This window comes from Quercus suber, unplaced genomic scaffold (genome assembly GCF_002906115.3).
Source record: "Quercus suber isolate HL8 unplaced genomic scaffold, Cork oak 2.0 scaffold_25, whole genome shotgun sequence".
Taxonomy (NCBI): Eukaryota; Viridiplantae; Streptophyta; class Magnoliopsida; order Fagales; family Fagaceae; genus Quercus; species Quercus suber.
Genome location: NW_027069490.1, coordinates 1,120,216 through 1,137,579, shown reverse-complemented (window position 1 = coordinate 1,137,579; position 17,364 = coordinate 1,120,216). Strand labels below are relative to the sequence as shown.

The window sequence follows — 17,364 nt, the reverse complement described above, 5'->3', positions numbered from 1 at the left end:
GTTTAGTAAAGGTAATTTAAATTGAGAGAAAATAACAATATATTAAGGTGCTAAGGTTTAGGGATCCACACGCAACACATCTATTGATAGTCTTAACAATATTTATTTTATAACTCAACTAAAATTCATATGAAGGATGATCTTAGTCAGATGATTTAACAATAGAAACTCAAGAATTAATTGTCTAAGGTAGTTTCATAAAATTGATTGATTTTAGGCAAAACAAAACTAGTGAATTAGTTCGCAGGAAATACTAAGCATTTAACGTGCTTGGAGTCCACGATAAATCAAAAGATTATACAAAACTAAACACTTTTCTAAATGAGTAAATTAATCAAAAACATAAAAATATAAGCATTAAAACCAATAAATAATTGTTAAGAACATACTAATAAATGGTCGAGTTTCACCCTTTGCCTTAGCAAGGCTTCTAGCAAGCTATAACACAAATAAAACTCTAAAAACTGTAAAAAAAACTTTAAGAAAACCTAAATTATGTTCTACGGCAGCTTTCTTCCTAAATTGTGCCCTAAAGAGCCTTTGAATAGGTCAAGGGATCCTATTACAAGTTGAATTCTTGTTTGGACAAAATCTCAAGTTTTTAAGCTTCACTTAACCAACGTTTTCGGCCTAATTAACTTCAGAATTCAGACTTATGGTAAACGACAAAGTTGTAGAACTTTAGGTTAACTTTCCAGCCCAACTTGAATCATCGCGATTGGACATCTGAGGTGAAAGTTATGCTTCAAATACTAACTGGTACATAGGCCGGAATCCTAATTTGAATTGGACTTGGATTTGGTGCAAATTTCCTTTGATTCCTTGCTCTAGTTGGACTCGAATTTAATTGGGTTGGCCTTCTTTGACTTCATCATGGCCCTTGTAAAAGTATAATCCATTAGCTTTCTTATTTGCACAAATCCACTTATTTAATTTCATTATTCTATAAAAGACAAATTCACGCATTAAAATTCAATTAAGCACAAAATTAATTATTCAGCATTATTCCAAAACCAACTATAAAATGCATGAATTAACTCAAAATAAGTATGATAATTCTTTCTAATAATGATATAAATATGCAAAATTAAGCTATTATCAGACTCCCCAACCAGCTCATTGCTAATCCTTAGCAATTTAAGCGACTCGAGACAAAGACACAAAATAACAAAAAATTATTACTTTAGTAGAAATAGTTAATCAAAGGTCAAAACACTAACAACCACCAAAGATATTCCACATGCCATCAATACTTGGTGTGTGAATAATTTAGCCAACATAAACACAACCTTAGTCTTAAGATAAAATATGGCTTGAATTTCTATCCAAAGTTATGCTTCAACTCAAATCTCACAGTTGTTAACACTCAACAAATAAAATCACTCCGAAAATGGTGTTATACTTTCATACATACTAGTATGTGACCCCGTGCTACCGCACGGGACTGGTTAATTGTAATGATGCTATTGGGCAATTTTTTTGTTATCACACGGATGATAGAATTAAATCAAACAATGAAAAATATATATTGGATTTTATTATTTAAGTAATGCTATTGGGCTTTTTTTTTTTTTTTGGTCTATCATACATATGATAGCATTAGATAAAACAATGAATAAAAAAAAGAGAATATTGCATTTTATTACTTAAGTGATGCTACAGTGAAGAAAAAAGAGAATATTGCATTTTATTATTTAAGTGATGCTACAGTGAAGAAAAAAAGAGACTATTGCATTTTATTATTTAAAATATATAAAGGGACATTAAAAAATAAAAACTTATCATTGAGCTTGGAATCTTCTTGGAGGCACCAATGAAACACTAATGTATGAGAGTGTGAAGTAAGGAAGAGTGGGATTGAACATTGTGTTTGAACCCGGACTTGCTCTAAGAAATCCCTAAGGAGGAGGAGAGGGTAGTGTGTGGATCTAGTTGGTAGAGGTTGAGAGAGGAGGAGACATGAGATGATGATATGGAATTAGGAGGAGATGATGTTTTACTTTTATAGTCTTTCTCGTTGGACTCCTTAGTTCTGGTTGTGGAATTAGAAGAACTCCAGACTTTATTGAGATCACCCATAAAAGTGTGCAGGTGAGATGTTCTTGCTTAGGCGAATGAGTATTATCATTGTGGTTTTCTTGGCTTCCGTATTAAATGTTATGCATCATTTATTTGGGCACAAAAATTAGAAAATTTAGATAATATACATGACACAAAATTAGAGTCCAATTTATAATCTCCATAAAAGTGTGCAGGTAAGATGTTCTTGCTTAGGTTAATGAGCACTATTATTGTGATTTTCTTGACTTCCGTGTTAAATGTTAATGCATCATTTATTTGGGCATAAAAAATAGAAAATTTAGATAAGATACATGACACAAAATTTGAGTCAAATTTATAATCTAATTAGATTTTTTTTTGAGTTTTGGTTAGGACAAGTGGCGCAAAATTGAGAATCCAATTGAAATCTAATTAGATTTTCTCTCTGCTTCACCTATTATTATATATATAGATGTGAGCAGAATAATGTAGAACAAAGACTAATATCTCATATATAAATAAGATGAAGAACGGTGAAGCAAAATAAAAGACATTTATAGTCTCATGAAAGGATGCCAAACACTAAGAATATTATACCACACACATTGATTAGTCATGTCAAGATCCAAACCATACCTTCCTTAAGATCAAATAGGACTTTCATTGGGATGTAATGTAGGGTAAAGGGGAGGAATTTAGAACAAAGGGTATATGTAAAAATAATAAGTGTTCCCAAGAATAATTAGGGAGACAACTTCTTTTGAGTATATGACAATTGATTTATCCTCTCAAGTTTCTTGAATACTACACTTTCACTTTCTTTCTTTTTCTTCAAAATTTCATCGACAAATTCATTCTCTATTTCTTCCTCTTTCACATTGCTTTTTTTTTTTTTTCAACATTTTTCCTTTTCTGTTTATGATTTTTTTTTTTTTTGAGTGAGTCCTCATTTTCTTCCAACTATTTCACCACAAATTTACTGCAATAAGACAACTTGATTGCATTTATTCTTGGAACACTTTAGGAAAGGGCTTGAGAAAGAATGGCTAAAATAATAGGCTCAAATGGGTGACTAGCAGTAATGTATTAAGAAAGAAAATAATAAAGGCTTAAAATTAACAAAGATGGCCTAAAATTATCTCTTAAGGATTGAGATAGTTCTTCAAAATCCATAACTTTAACATATTCAACTGTGGCATAAAATTGATAAATTCTTAGCATTCAACCAAATCAAAGAATAATGAGACTATGCAACAACAAAGTTATGTGCTTCCAAATGAAAAATGAGATCAAAAGAAAATAACCCTCTAAAAAAAATGAATGGCTCAAGAACTTGCTTGAGTTATAGTCTCTACATTTTATTTTCAAGATTTTCAAAGTCATCTTCATCTCTCAACCAAAATACACGTTCATGTGGCTAAAGTGCATGTGCATAATAGTTGAGCATGAAAAATAGTGGAGTTCTTTAGATAGAAGTAGCATAAAGAACTTTGACTTAAAACTCTTGCTAAAGCAACACTTCTTTTCTTTTTTTTTGAAAATTGGACTAAAAACAAAAACAAAAATCACTAAAAACAACCCTAATATATATATATATATATATTTAACATAAAATAAAACCAAATGCAAATCATTTCAAGTTCCTCCCCCCATCCTAAAACTTACATTGTCCTCAATGAAAACAAGGGAAAATAATAAAGAGTAGAGATTATAGAGAGCACCTTGAAGAGATGAACATAAATGAACCAAAAACACACACACACACACACACACACAATCTAAACTACAACACAAATAGGAATGCTAATTGCTTGGCAAGTCTTGATAAATGGGATCCTCCAAATTAATGAATTCCTCCTTTTGTGAAAAATTCTCAAGAAATGGCTTAAGAAGTTGTCCATTCACCTTAAATATGTCACCATTCTTAGGATTTTCAATTTCTATGGCACCATGAGGGAAAACATTTTTAACAATGAAAGGTCTAGTCCATCTAGATCTCAATTTTCTGAGGAACAAATGTAATCTAGAATCATACAAAAGAACTTTTTGAGATGGTTCAAAAGATTTCCTTAAATTTTGTTTGTCATGAAAAACCTTCATTCTTTCTTTAGAAATCCTAGAACTCTCATATGCATCACGCCGAATTTCTTCCAACTCATTCAATTGCAATTTTCTCAATGAACTAGCCTTGTCTAAGTTAAAGTTAAACATCTTTATTACCCAATATGATTTATGTTCCAATTTCATAGGTAAGTGACAAGCTTTACCATAAACAAGTCTAGAGGGAGACATACCAAGAATATTTCTATAGGTAGTGCGGTACGCCCAAAGTGCATCATTCAACCTCAAAGACCAATCTTTACGATTTGGGTTAATCATCTTTTCAAAAAAAAAAAAAAAAAAAAATTAGTCTCCATAGATGGTTTGTAATTGTCCTTTAAATAAATCCTATGAGTACAAACCAATGGACTAAGTCCTTTTGTTTTAGCCATGTTCTTTCCTATGACACCCTTATGTTTACTCAAAACATTTAGTAACTTACATTTTTGCAAGGAGTCAAGTTCAGAAGATATTACCATAGGAAAAGTCTCATCGGTTTCTTAAAAAGCATACTTGAGATCATTTGGCCAGGGCTTCAACTCCCATTTAGGTACTTACTCACTAGATGGTAACAACTTTATCTCACAAGGTGGCAACTCCTCGTATTTCAATTTCCAATTGCTCGCTTCCAATTCTTGTGCAGATTCCAAGAGACAATTAATGTAAGCAATTTAGGAATTCTCATCAAAATTAAAATCACCTGAATTGACTAGATAAGCTTCTAATGGATATGAAAAACATGTTTTGTTGAATTGTTCTTGAACAAGTGTTTCAATTAAGTCAACTTCATGCAAATTCTCTTCATCCCTAGGTTGCTTACAGGTATTAAAAATATTAAGCTCAAGGGTCATATTCCCAAAAGATAATTTTAAAACTCTACTTCTCCAATTTACCAAAGCCTTTGACCATTTGTTGACTTGCTCCACAATTTTCGATATCATCCGCCATATTATTATTTATTTATGTTTTCTTTTTCTTTTTAGAACCTTTTTATTTTAGTAATACTAGTTGCTGACTTGTTTTATGCACGAGAACCTACCTATTTGTGAGGTAGACTAAAATAATTTTATAATATTTTAAATTGATTAAGAAATTATATTATTGCATGATTTGCTCTTGTATGACTTCAATTTGTGTTACAATTTGATGAAGAAGTCATTGTTTGAACGTACAATGACTTACAAAAAATTTGTCAGACAATTTCAGATATTGCAAAAAAATAACTAAAAAATTCAGATATTAAAACTTCTGAAAGACCAAAAAATATTAAAGAATTATATGGTTTACTGTTTAGAAATTAATAAAACAAAAACAAAATATATATGACTAAACAATAGATAAATATAAAAGAAAGATGGGTTACATTCAAAAATAATTTCAATTATTGCAAGCTTTTTTATCTTGTAAAAAATGGCTAAAGAGAGTTTGGTGGTTCATGGACGAGAATTACTTTTAAAAAAATACATAAAAAATTGTAAATTTTTTTTTCTCAACAAAGTAGAGGAGAAGAAAATAATATAAAAAAAGCTCATAACTCTACTTGGATTTTTTTTTTTTTTTAAATATTGGGGTTTGCATTGCTTTTATAGTGTTCATGATTAATCTCGCAAAGTTTGAGTTTAAATTGGACTTGTTAGAGAGATAGAGTTTTACTCGTTGTTAAGTTTGGACAGAACAAAAATAATTTTGTTTAAAAAAAAATGATAATGATGCCTACTAAGCATCTTAATTACTACTTTGTTTGTATAAGAAGTTGTAGTAGTATTCTTCTATTATCCGAAGAAGTTGAACTTTATCAATAGATTATGACTTTTATATTTATCCAAATAAAGCCACATTTAGGATAATCTTAATATAAGATTTACTAAGGTTTTTTTTTTTTTTTTTAATCAACGTTTGAGTTTGAGTTTAAGTTAGACTTTTTAAAGAGATAGAGTTTCATTTCTTGTTAAGTTTAGACTAAACAAAAATAATTTTGTTTAAAAAAAATGATAATTATGAGTTTGAGTTTAAGTTGGATTTGTTAGAGAGATAGAGTTTCACTCCTTGTTAAGTTTGGACTAAACAAAAATAATTTTGTTTTAAAAAAATGATAATGATGCCTACTAAGCATCTTAATTACTATGTTGTTGTATAAGATGTTGCAATAGAATTCTTCTATTATCCAAAGAAGTTGAACTTTATCAATAGATGATGATCTTTATATTTATCAAAATAAAGCCATGTTTAGGATAATCTTAATATAGGATTTATTCAGTTTTTATTTATTTATTTATTTATTTATCAATCAACATTTGAGTTTGAATTTAAGTTAGACTTCTTAAAAAGATAGAGTTTTACTTCTTGTTAAGTTTGGACTAAGCAAAAATAATTTTGCTTAAAAAAAAATGATAATGATGAGTTTGAGTTTAAGTTGGATTTGTTAGAAAGATAGAATTTCACTTCCTATTAAGTTTGGACTAAACAAAAATAATTTTATTTAAAAAAATGATGAGTTTGAGTTTAAGTTGGACTTGTTAGATAGATAGAATTTCACTCCTTGTCATGTTTGGACTAAACAAAAATAATTTTATTTAAAAAAATGATGAGTTTGAGTTTAAGTTGGACTTGTTAGATAGATAGAGTTTCATTCCTTGTTAAGTTTGGACTAAACAAAAATAATTTTATTCAAATAAAATGATAATTTTATTTAAATATTGTACTGATGTGGAAAATTGTGAAAGTTTCAAAGATTTATATATATTTATATATATATATATATATATATATTTAAGAAGCGTAAAGTGTAAAGGCGGCTATTTTTTTTTTTTTTTTTTTTTAATAATTGCTTTTGTTATATAAATAGAGACATGCGTACGAAGTAGTTAGAGAAAAAGCAGGGCAGCCAAAGAGTGCCGCTGGAATAATGAAAAATAAAAGACAGAGAAACGCAACGAGAGAAGATGATTAATATATATATATATATAATTTCTTTTTTTTCCAGCCAATTTGCACAATTCTTGAATTACCTTTCTTCATGAGACTCCTCTTTCTCACATGCTTTTAAGCTGAATAGTAGGCCAAATTCAATTCAAGCTTGACAATAAATAGGTTAAAACTTCTCTCTATAAGTTTATCGAATCTTTCTTCTCTCTATACGTTCTCATGCCTCCACCCCAAGCCAATCCCTTCACCATGAATTAGAGTCCCAAGTGAATAAAAAGATGTGAGTCTCTAAGAATAAAGGTTGTTGCTTTCCTCTCAACTCTCTATATGTTCTCTGCCTCCATGCAAGCCAATCTCTTCACCATGAATTAGAGTCCCAATTGGACAGCTTTTGGTATGTTGCTTTGTCCTGAATCTTCACGGTGGCTGCGTAGTATACTTCAATATGAGCTATATTTCCACGCTACATTTCTTATATTTCACTTGTTTCCACCTCTATTGCTTTTGGTATGTTGCTTCGTCCCAACTCTCCACTTCTTGCATATATTTTGCATAACCCATACACTTCAATATGGCACCAATTATTTCTTTGGCCATTGTTTTCTTTTCTTTGGCCGTGGTTTTCTTATAATGGGTAATTCATTGTTTGACGTCCCTACAAGAATGTTTATATTTTTAGAGGTGTTAGGTTTATGTACGTAGGCCCAAGATACCTAATTCTATTGTAAACCCATTCATTTAATTTAGTTTTAAACAATAAGGTTGTTCTCTATATACAAAGATCTGCTATAGTCATTTAGCCTGTTATTGTAGGCAATCTGAAAAGATAATTTTTGTGGTTATTGCTATCCACTAATAATATTCACCATTCCAAAATTTTTAAGTTGAGTTATTTTAAGGTTTATTCGTTGGATATTGTAGAAAAGGATTGTCCATTTGTTAAAAAAATTAGAAAATATTCAATGTGAAGCAAATTTTGTTAAATGGGTATAGAATTTGATAGGTTTGATATTCCGTTTTATTTATTTATATTAATTGAGAATCTTTGGTTATGGGATAAGAATTATGGGTTTTAACTAAATTTCTCAGAACAAATGATAGTGTGGTTGCTACAATAGAAACCCCCAAATTTAAGTTTAGGGATATAAAACTTTTTTAATGTATTAAATTCATATTTTGTAGATTTTATTTTTAACTTAGATAAAGAGCTGCATATTTTTGGGAACAATTCAATTCCAAGTGCGTCAACAAATTCAATTCCAAGTGACTTTTTAAAAAAAAAATTTATTTTCCATAAGTTTTTTAATTTTATTTTTTATTTTTATGCATTGTAAATAATAATAATAATTGTACAAGAAATTTTTTTCTTCCTTTTATAATATATAATTGTTAATAAATAAACCAAGATTAAATAATATATTATACTTAATACCTTTTTCGTGTATTGTACAGATTAGCGACTAGTTTCACATAAAGTACCATTTCTTTTCTCTTGATAATTGAAATAGAAAATCGTAGTTATTATCCTTCATTTGAATTTACCTCCCTACAATTTTGACTTGTACAAAACAATATTCTTGGCCATGAGGAAATGCTGGTAGTAGTGTTCAATCCTCTAATTTAATCTTCCTGCTTTTTATTTATTTTTCATCTATCTGCCTCTCTCTTCTATGGATACTTTTTCTATCATAAGGATATGTTTTTCTGACTGGGGACGTGTTAATGCTGGAGCAAGTTGTGTATCTCTGATGTTTTACCACATAAAGCACACATCTAAGGCATTTGCCATAGATGTGTGCTTTATGTGCACACTAAGCTTAGTACACTTTTGAAATCAATATTTGACATGTGTTTTTCTTTGATAAATAAAGTACTTATATTAAACAGAATGCAGGGTACAAAACTTATGTAAGAATTACAATTTTAAATTTTGAATATTTACAAATTCTAAAACAGAACAAGATGCTATCTTTGCCAAATCTCAAGTTTCTCTTTCTGAATACTCTTTGAACGGGCATTGTGCATTGCGGTGATGTGATCTTTTTATGTTTTCTATGATGGAGTTCCTGGATTCTTTATGCTCCTGCCATTGATACAACAGCTTTGATCTTTTTAGTTTTACTTCTATGTTTCTTTATTTCACTTGTTGTCTTTTTCTCTATGTGTAGTACCTATTTTTTTAGCCTTTTAAGGAATTGCACTTATTTATAAAAATAAATAAACAAAACAGAACAAGAAGGAATATTTCCTAATGCTATCATCCAATCTTACATGTCTTGTAACAAAGATTGTTTGATCTTATGGAATGACCATTCAATCCATCAAAAATTCTCCTAATTCACACATGCCAAAGAATCCACAAGATGCACAAAGGAGTTGCATTTTAAGCTTTAAACACAATGACAATATTGATAATTTTTTAACTAACCATTTACTCTATTTAAAAAGTCAATATCCCTCTCACCGAACTTAAATCCTTCTAGGTTGATGACTATCCTTGTAAGCTGTCTACTTTCATGGAATCTAGCTTTCCAGAGAATCCAATATGAATTTATGAGATTGAGTACGGAATTTAAGACAGTTTTACATTGACCATTAACCATTGCAACCCTTTTCTGGTCTTACAATTAATGTTGTAGCAGCAGTGTCCTCTGGTGAAGTTCCTTTAAATGCAGTGCAGGTTTCGTTTCTCTCTCTCTCTCTCCAGAAGATGGGCGAATTTAAAATAATTTGTTATGACCTTGTTTTGTAGTAGACCTTATGTCACATATGTTGGAACGTTCTCAAATTTGATACATGTGGGTAGGACTAAGAATCATGCAATAGAAGGTCCAAAAAATCCACAATTGTCAATATTTTGGGTGTGGGCTTTTAAGAAAATGTTTCTCATGAATTATTTCCTATAAACTGACAAAACATTCATGGCTTTTCTACTACTGCATTATTAACACATAACCATGGGGCTTTAACACTCAATCGGTCCCTTCATTATGAAAAATTATCTTATGAGATGGTGTTATAAGGCATCCCTCTCATAACATATGTGGGTCAGAAAGATGTCTTATGAGACCATCTCATGAGATACCTACTCCTTCATTACTGCATTTTCTCAACTTTAAGATGATTTCTTAATCTTACTGCATTGATGTAAAAGGGATGGAACATTTGACATTTTAAATTTATTTTAAATTTGTTTATGTTACCCAAACCCTTCCTACATGAAGGCAAATGTTTCTGGATCTTTCTAGGTGAAAATGATAAAGTTTTGTGAAAATTATTTGAGCATCAAGAATTTTTTTCTTCTCTGGGAGAAGTTTTGAACCATCACTCAAATATTTGAAACGATCAGGACTCAGTATTTTGTGGGTTGTCTATGCCATCAAGGCATTGGATTAATTATTTGCTAGCAGTAGGGAAATTTTAAGAATATAGCATTTAACTGTCCTTTGTTGTTAGCAACTGTGAAGTTGATGTTTATGTCTTCTTGGTACAGATTCTATGGGTTAACCTTATCATGGACACTCTTGGAGCACTTGCTTTGGCTACAGAACCGCCAACAGACCACTCTATGCATAGAACACCAGTTGGCCGAAGGTTTGCACCATTGATCCCTGTTGATTGTGCAGTATCATATTTGCATTCAGTGCTCTTCAAGTTTTGTAGTATGCTTTCACTCAATGGTACACTTTATGGCCATTAGCTTTATTTTTTTATAGATGTAGGTTGCTCTTATACCTGTCAGGGTGAGCCTAGTGGTTGGAGGCTTGGGATGAGCTGTAAACCCAGACATCTTTGGTTCAATCCCCACTAAGAGTACTCCTAGACTACCTGATACACGGTTTTGATGGGTGGGGTCGTGTATCCATGGTTTAATCTCCAAGGGTGGATCCAAAGGGTTTTGCCTTGGTGAGGTTCCATGTCATCGAAGAAGAAAAAGAAAAATGTAGGATGCTATTATTGCATCTTGTTTGTTGGTGCTTATACTCTGTTAAATACTACGTATTGATACTTTTCTGGGCTCAACTCACCTCCCATTCTCTCCATTTTGTGGTCCAAAATATGCACATTATCATAACTTGGTAAATAGAGAAGCACATCTTCTTCCTTGGCTAAATATGTTAGGCTCCGGTTCTTTCAAATTTCCCCATGAAAATATTGTACCCATTGATCCTCTACAACCTTGTTGAACCTAAACAACTCTCAAATTGACCAAAATGTTTCTTCCCTTTGCAGTATTGCCATTTTCTACTTCAAAATTTTCTTTGTTAAACTCTTGCTCTGTTGGGTCTGAAAGAGCAACATGTTCTATAATCTCTATTACTCTTTACAATTCCTTCCATTTTGGGTTAATGGAAGCCATTATTAGACGTTGTTGATGAGGTTCTATCATCTTAGCTATTTATGTGCGTTAAATGCATTAATGAGAATTAAGTAGAAAATTAACCCAAAAAGTCTATTCTCTCTCAAGTTCAAAAGATTGGTCATCTCCAATTAACTATCTGTTATATTTAGTAAACTATCTCGGTTTACAACAGAAAGACATTGTAGTCGAATCATCCTGTAAAATGTTTGACTTTACAAATAGCCATGAAGGATTCCTCTCCAACTAGAGGGGTGATGAGTAGCTATCTATATAAAAGCTTTGAAAGACTCGTTTTGTTTTTATTTTGTTATTTATTTTTTACTTTGCGTTTCTTTGTTAGGACATATATGTTTTAATGTGTTTAAGAACATATGTCACTTAGTCATGTAAATTGGCTAATCCTTTGACAAAACGCACTCTGCTTGTAATTGGGTAGTTCTAGGTATTTTTAATACTTCAAGAAACAATGTTTCAAGCTCAAGTGTTGAAGTCATCAAGTCTGTCCAAGAGAAAGCAAGTTGAAGTGCAGAATTTTTAAATCTCGACACCTCTCGATAGCTACCTCGACACCTGCTATCTGTCGAGAATTAAAAAGTCAGAATTCCAATCTGATTTTCTTGGGATCCGTGAATATGTTTTTGGGCTTTCTTTTCTTCTAACCCTAAACATATAAAAAGATTATTTTAAGAGCCGTTTTGGTAGACACAAGTTGTATTATCATTGAGCAATCTCTGTTTATGCAAATTGTGCTCAACAGACAAGGTTCTTAACCTAGTTCATCTTCCATCAAGAAGTTGCTGTGTATTTGCACCATAGGGTTTTGTGACCAAGCATCTTCCTATGAACATGAACTGAAGAACTTTGCAGCCAACCATTCTTTCTCAAGTTGGTGTTCTGAAGTCGCGTACTTGGATCCGCGCATTGGTTAGTCACGTACTTGAGAGCCGTGCATCAAAGGTGGAGACTGTCACTACAGATCAAGTCCAATTGGATATTGGGGTAAGGGTTCAACTGTAGGTTGGTAAGGTACTTGGGATTCCTTTCTTGTAACCGCTTGATTTGATAATGGTGGAGTTTCGGGAGTGGTGACCTGAAAATCACCCGGTGGGATTTTTGCCGTTAGGGTTTTCCCCATTCGTAAACAAATCACCGTGTCATTTATTTTTTCCGCTGCATAATTAGTATTTGGTGATTTGTTTGTGCTTCCACGTATTTGCATGTTAAATTGATTAATTAATAACTTAGTTAATTAATTAATTAATTAGGGTTAATCACAAGGGGTCATTCAGATTGTGACCAAACATTCTTGAACCATTTTAAGTAATGCTTATTTTTCATCATTCTCAGCTTAGTGTTCTTCCATTTTATTTTTGTTCATTTGTTAGCTTCACATACAGTGGTAGATCCAGGATTTTTGTTCAAGGGAGTCAATAAGTAACATAAAATATACAAAATCTATTAAAAAAAACACTGTAATTTCATTTGACATATTTTTTTTCTAATACAATAACATATTAATTATTGTTGTAAGTGAACTTTAATTTATTATTATTATTATTTTTTTTTTACTCTTTACCAATTTTTTATGAATTTGCAAGATATTTTGATAAATTATTTTAAATTTTCTTTACAACTCTTCATTTAAGGTACTGACCCACCCACGTAGCAACAATCACTCCCACACACTTTGGTTAAAGACTCAAAAAAGCAAAAGACAAAACTCATAACTCAATACTTTATATCAAACACTACAAAAACTTAATAGTACAGACGCATAGAAGGAGACGGTCAACTAGTCAAAGACTCAAAACTCAAAGATAAAGTATCAAAACACTATAACCCCACACACACACACACCGTGATTCAGTGAAAGAAGTCTATCAAAACACTATAAACAAACACTCTCACAATGAATGAAAGAGAGATGAAAATACCAAATCAAGCAGCTGCAGTGGCAGATCAGAGACAGTCCAAGTGTTGGCAATGCGGCGCAGATCTGAGTAAGATGGCGGCAGATTGTTTGTGGATGAAGTGGCTACCTTTTTTCTTTGGGTTTGGAGGGTGAAGAGGGATAGTGGGAGAGGACTACATTTTTCCCTCTTAGGTTTGGTTTGGCCCTTTTTTTATTTATGATTAAAATTTGATTTATGGGTTTTTTTTTTTTTTTTTTTGAGATTAAAGACCAAAAATTTTTAGTTGGACTTGTTTATTTATTTTTATTTTTGTTTCTTCCTTGGAGTTTAAAGCTGAATTCGATTGGGCTTTCAGGGTGTGCACGTGTTTATAGTAGGGGTTTAAAACAATTTTTTTTAATATTAAATATAATTTAAAAAAAAAATATATTATATATAAATTTTTTTTTTTTGGGGGTTGATTACAACGTAGCGCCGCCCCTGTTCACATATCAATAATATATTCAATATTAAGGGTTTTGTGCGTGTCTCTGATTGAATCACTTTTTGACTGATATGATATGACGTGGATTAATGATCTCATGTCTGTTCTCTTAGAGCACTATTAATGGGAGATTGTTAAAAAAAAGGTCTCTGTTTAACATTTTTAAATATTATTTTATTTATTTTATTTTCTTATTTTACGACTTATTTAATATTTTAGTTTTTATTTTGACGTACAATTTAAAAAAATAATATAAATTACATAATTAAATAAAAAAAAAATTATTTCTCTCTTTCGATCCCATCTCTGTTCTACCCAGGAACTCTTGACCCACTGCTACATGCCAACATCACCCACAAGTAGAAAAAGTCTGGGAGGTTTTAACATATGAAAAAAAGAAGTAATATTACAAGAGATCCATAACAGAAATTTATTAAATTTTCTTCTACTTTAATTTTTTTTTCTTTCTTTCTTTCTTTTATGATGAAATGCGTAATGTATCAGACTCCAGTATACACTGATGTCATTGAGTTTCTATTACAAATCAAGTTTCTGGAATTCTATTACCAAGATTACAGTGCTTTGCCTCATCAAAGTTATTCTCTTTCAAAAAACAAACAGATCTATTTGAGAAGACAAAATTGACAAACTGAACCACCAAAAAAAAAAAAAAAAAACAACAACAACAACTGAACCACAACCACGCCACCACCGTGCCGCCTGATCCGGCCAACCAACAGCCATCCAAACTCCAAACCACCGATCCAGCCAACCCACAGCCACCCAAACACAGCAACTACAAAAAACAAGAAGAGAGGAGAGAATAGAGGAGACACAGAGAAGAAAGGAAGAGTCAGAGAAATAGGAGAGAGGGACAGAGAAAGAGAGAGTACCGTGAATGATGAGAGAGAGATAGAGAGGGAGGATATTTTTTATTAAAATATTTTGTATACCCCTATTGCTAATGCTCTTAGGGAGCCTCTTATAACAAATATAATGTGGAGGAACTTACTCATAAGGTACCTCTTCTGTTCGAAGTAGTTTTTGTTGAAATGTATAATTAAAGCAAATGGGCATCTAGCTTTATGGATTGTTGCCATATTATTCATAAACTTGTTTTTGCAGGCTGTTTATCAAGTAGCTGTCCTCTGCCAAGTAAGTAGGCGATTTAATGAAACTAGTATATACCAACTTTATGAATCTGCTTTTAGGTAAAACCATCAGCTTCAATATTTGTCATTTCAATTTCATAAGAGATTATACTTATAAAAATAAATAAATAAATAAAAATTTCAGAAGAGATTAGGATAAAATAGGATATGCATCATATTGATTACGGTTTAGTGTGTGAGAAATGCCAGTTGAAACTTGAAACACCCATTACCATTGAATAAGAAATCTTCAAATAACTTTAAGCTGATTTTCAATGTCTCTTTTTAAAAAAAAAAAAAAATTTAGGAGTAGGTGTTTCATTTATTTCAATTCCTACAGAACTTTAGATTTGTTTGAACATGGCCAATGAACTTCACCTAAAATGGTACTTCCTCTTTCCATATTAATAGCTAGGATGAAGGGTGAGGTGGGTTCAAGATCTTACCAATAAAAAAAGAAGAAGGAATTTATAGACCAAGAATTGAGTTCTGGAATCACATAGAATTCATACTACAATTGAATGGCCGATCTTTATATTTAGAATTTTTTAAGAAAATAATTTTGAACTTGAAAAATGACCCAAAAATTAGGGTAGGAAAATAGAAAGTTGTCAGCCAGTCTAATTACTGAGTAAACAAAGAAAAAAGTTAATCGCAAAATTAGAGTTCCATCTGAAATATTATAGTACTATTGATTGTTAAATATGGGTTTCAATGATGTGAAGAAAACTAAACTTTCCCTATGCCAAAGTGTGCAGTTTCAGTGAGATCTTTTTAATATCTGTTCTAATTTTATTTTGAAGTCTGTTTATGTTGCAAACCACAGTTTGCTAATTGTTCAAATTACAGATTTTCAATTAGTTCAATGCTCGTAAACCAGATGAAATAAATGTCTTCAGTGGAGTAACCAAAAACCGCCTTTCCATGTCAATAGTTGGAATTACCTTCGTACTTCAGGTGATTAGCCATTATGATTGTTTAACATACTTTTATTTTTTGTACATGCATGTCTACTTGGTATTAATAATGCTAGTCCTTACTATTTTGTAGATACTCATCATGGGATTCCTTGGAAAATTTACATCAACAGTGAAACTCAATTGGAAGCAATGGCTTATATATCCATTGTTATCGCTATAATCAGGTTAGTTCAGTCATTCAAAGTGGTCATTCATGATATCTTACAAGTTTCTTTTTATAGCCATGGGAGTATCTTGTTTCAAGTATCTGATTTTGAATCTCACCATGCATCCTATACTGCATGTTTAGAAATAAAATCATTTGATAATGGTTCTAACTTCTAACTGTAGGAAATCTGTTTATAGTGCAACAAAATAATTTTCAATGTCAGCAAGATTTGTGATGTTTTCTGACGATTTGCAAAACTGGGCTCTTTTAACCTTTTTTTTTCTTTGGCTAGTTAGAGAATTCTGATTAATTGACACCAGAAATGAATACAAAGAACACACTAACTATACATCAAAAAGCATACAACAAAAGAAGTATGCAGTTCTATCCCCAATGCACTAACCAAACCAGGTGGAAAAAACATAAGGGAGCATAAAATGATTTTACATTTGTTCAAACTAGGGAGCAATTTCTTTTTTTTTCTTGAGCAATTGTGCTTGTGGTTAGAAGTTCACATGCAAGGTAGTAAATGATTCTACTTTTATTCCTAAACTTTTGCCTTTTACTTCTGAAAGCTGGCCTCTTGCTGTGCTCGGGAAGCTTATTCCAGTTCCCGCCACTCCGGTCTCCAACTATTTCACTCGGCTAATCCAACGATGGAGAGCGGCTCGTAATGCTCGTAATGCCATGTGAACACTAGTGATGAAGTATCTGTTCATTCTGTGGCCAAAAAAATTATAACAAGTCTATTTTTGCGAAAAAATTAAAAACTTTACTTGTAAACATCTGACATATGACAAGTTATTATATTTAAAAATCATTTGTAAAAGAGTGGTATTTATTTCACATTCAAATCTTCACAATTTTCCACACGCCCCAAAACAACAGAACGATTTCAAAGACTACAAAATTCAGTCTTCTGGATGTGTAAAACTTGGATTAGCTTGTGGTAGTATTTATCCTTTGTAAAATTGGCATTCTTTTGTTGTATTTGGAGTGTAAATGAAAATATTTGTACCTTTGGTATTATTTTGAGAGATTGAGCCATTCATTTACTCAGAAAAGCATTGCAAAACCAGCCCTCAATTTGACTTAAAATAATAAAAATTAGGCATAAATACACTCCTGGTCCCTATATTTTGGGTCAATTTCTATTTTGGTCCCTACTTATCTATTTTACCACTTTTAGTCTCTAAGATGAAAAACACGTTTCATTTTGGTCCCTAATGTCATCTTATTAATGGAAATTGTTGATATAGC

At 31.4% G+C, this 17,364-nt stretch overlaps 2 long non-coding RNA genes across 2 annotated transcripts; both read left to right on the top strand.

Moving 5' to 3' along the window:
• Positions 1-9,651: 9,651 nt before the first annotated feature.
• LOC136064826 (uncharacterized) lies at positions 9,652-14,843 on the top strand. The gene is made up of 3 exons (XR_010626472.1): positions 9,652-9,745; positions 10,559-10,659; positions 14,800-14,843. It is a non-coding gene; the product is annotated as an uncharacterized LOC136064826 (long non-coding RNA).
• Positions 14,844-14,953: 110 nt separating this feature from the next.
• On the top strand, positions 14,954-17,094 carry LOC136064827 (uncharacterized). The gene is made up of 4 exons (XR_010626473.1): positions 14,954-15,036; positions 15,826-15,933; positions 16,027-16,120; positions 16,680-17,094. It is a non-coding gene; the product is annotated as an uncharacterized LOC136064827 (long non-coding RNA).
• Positions 17,095-17,364: the final 270 nt, after the last annotated feature.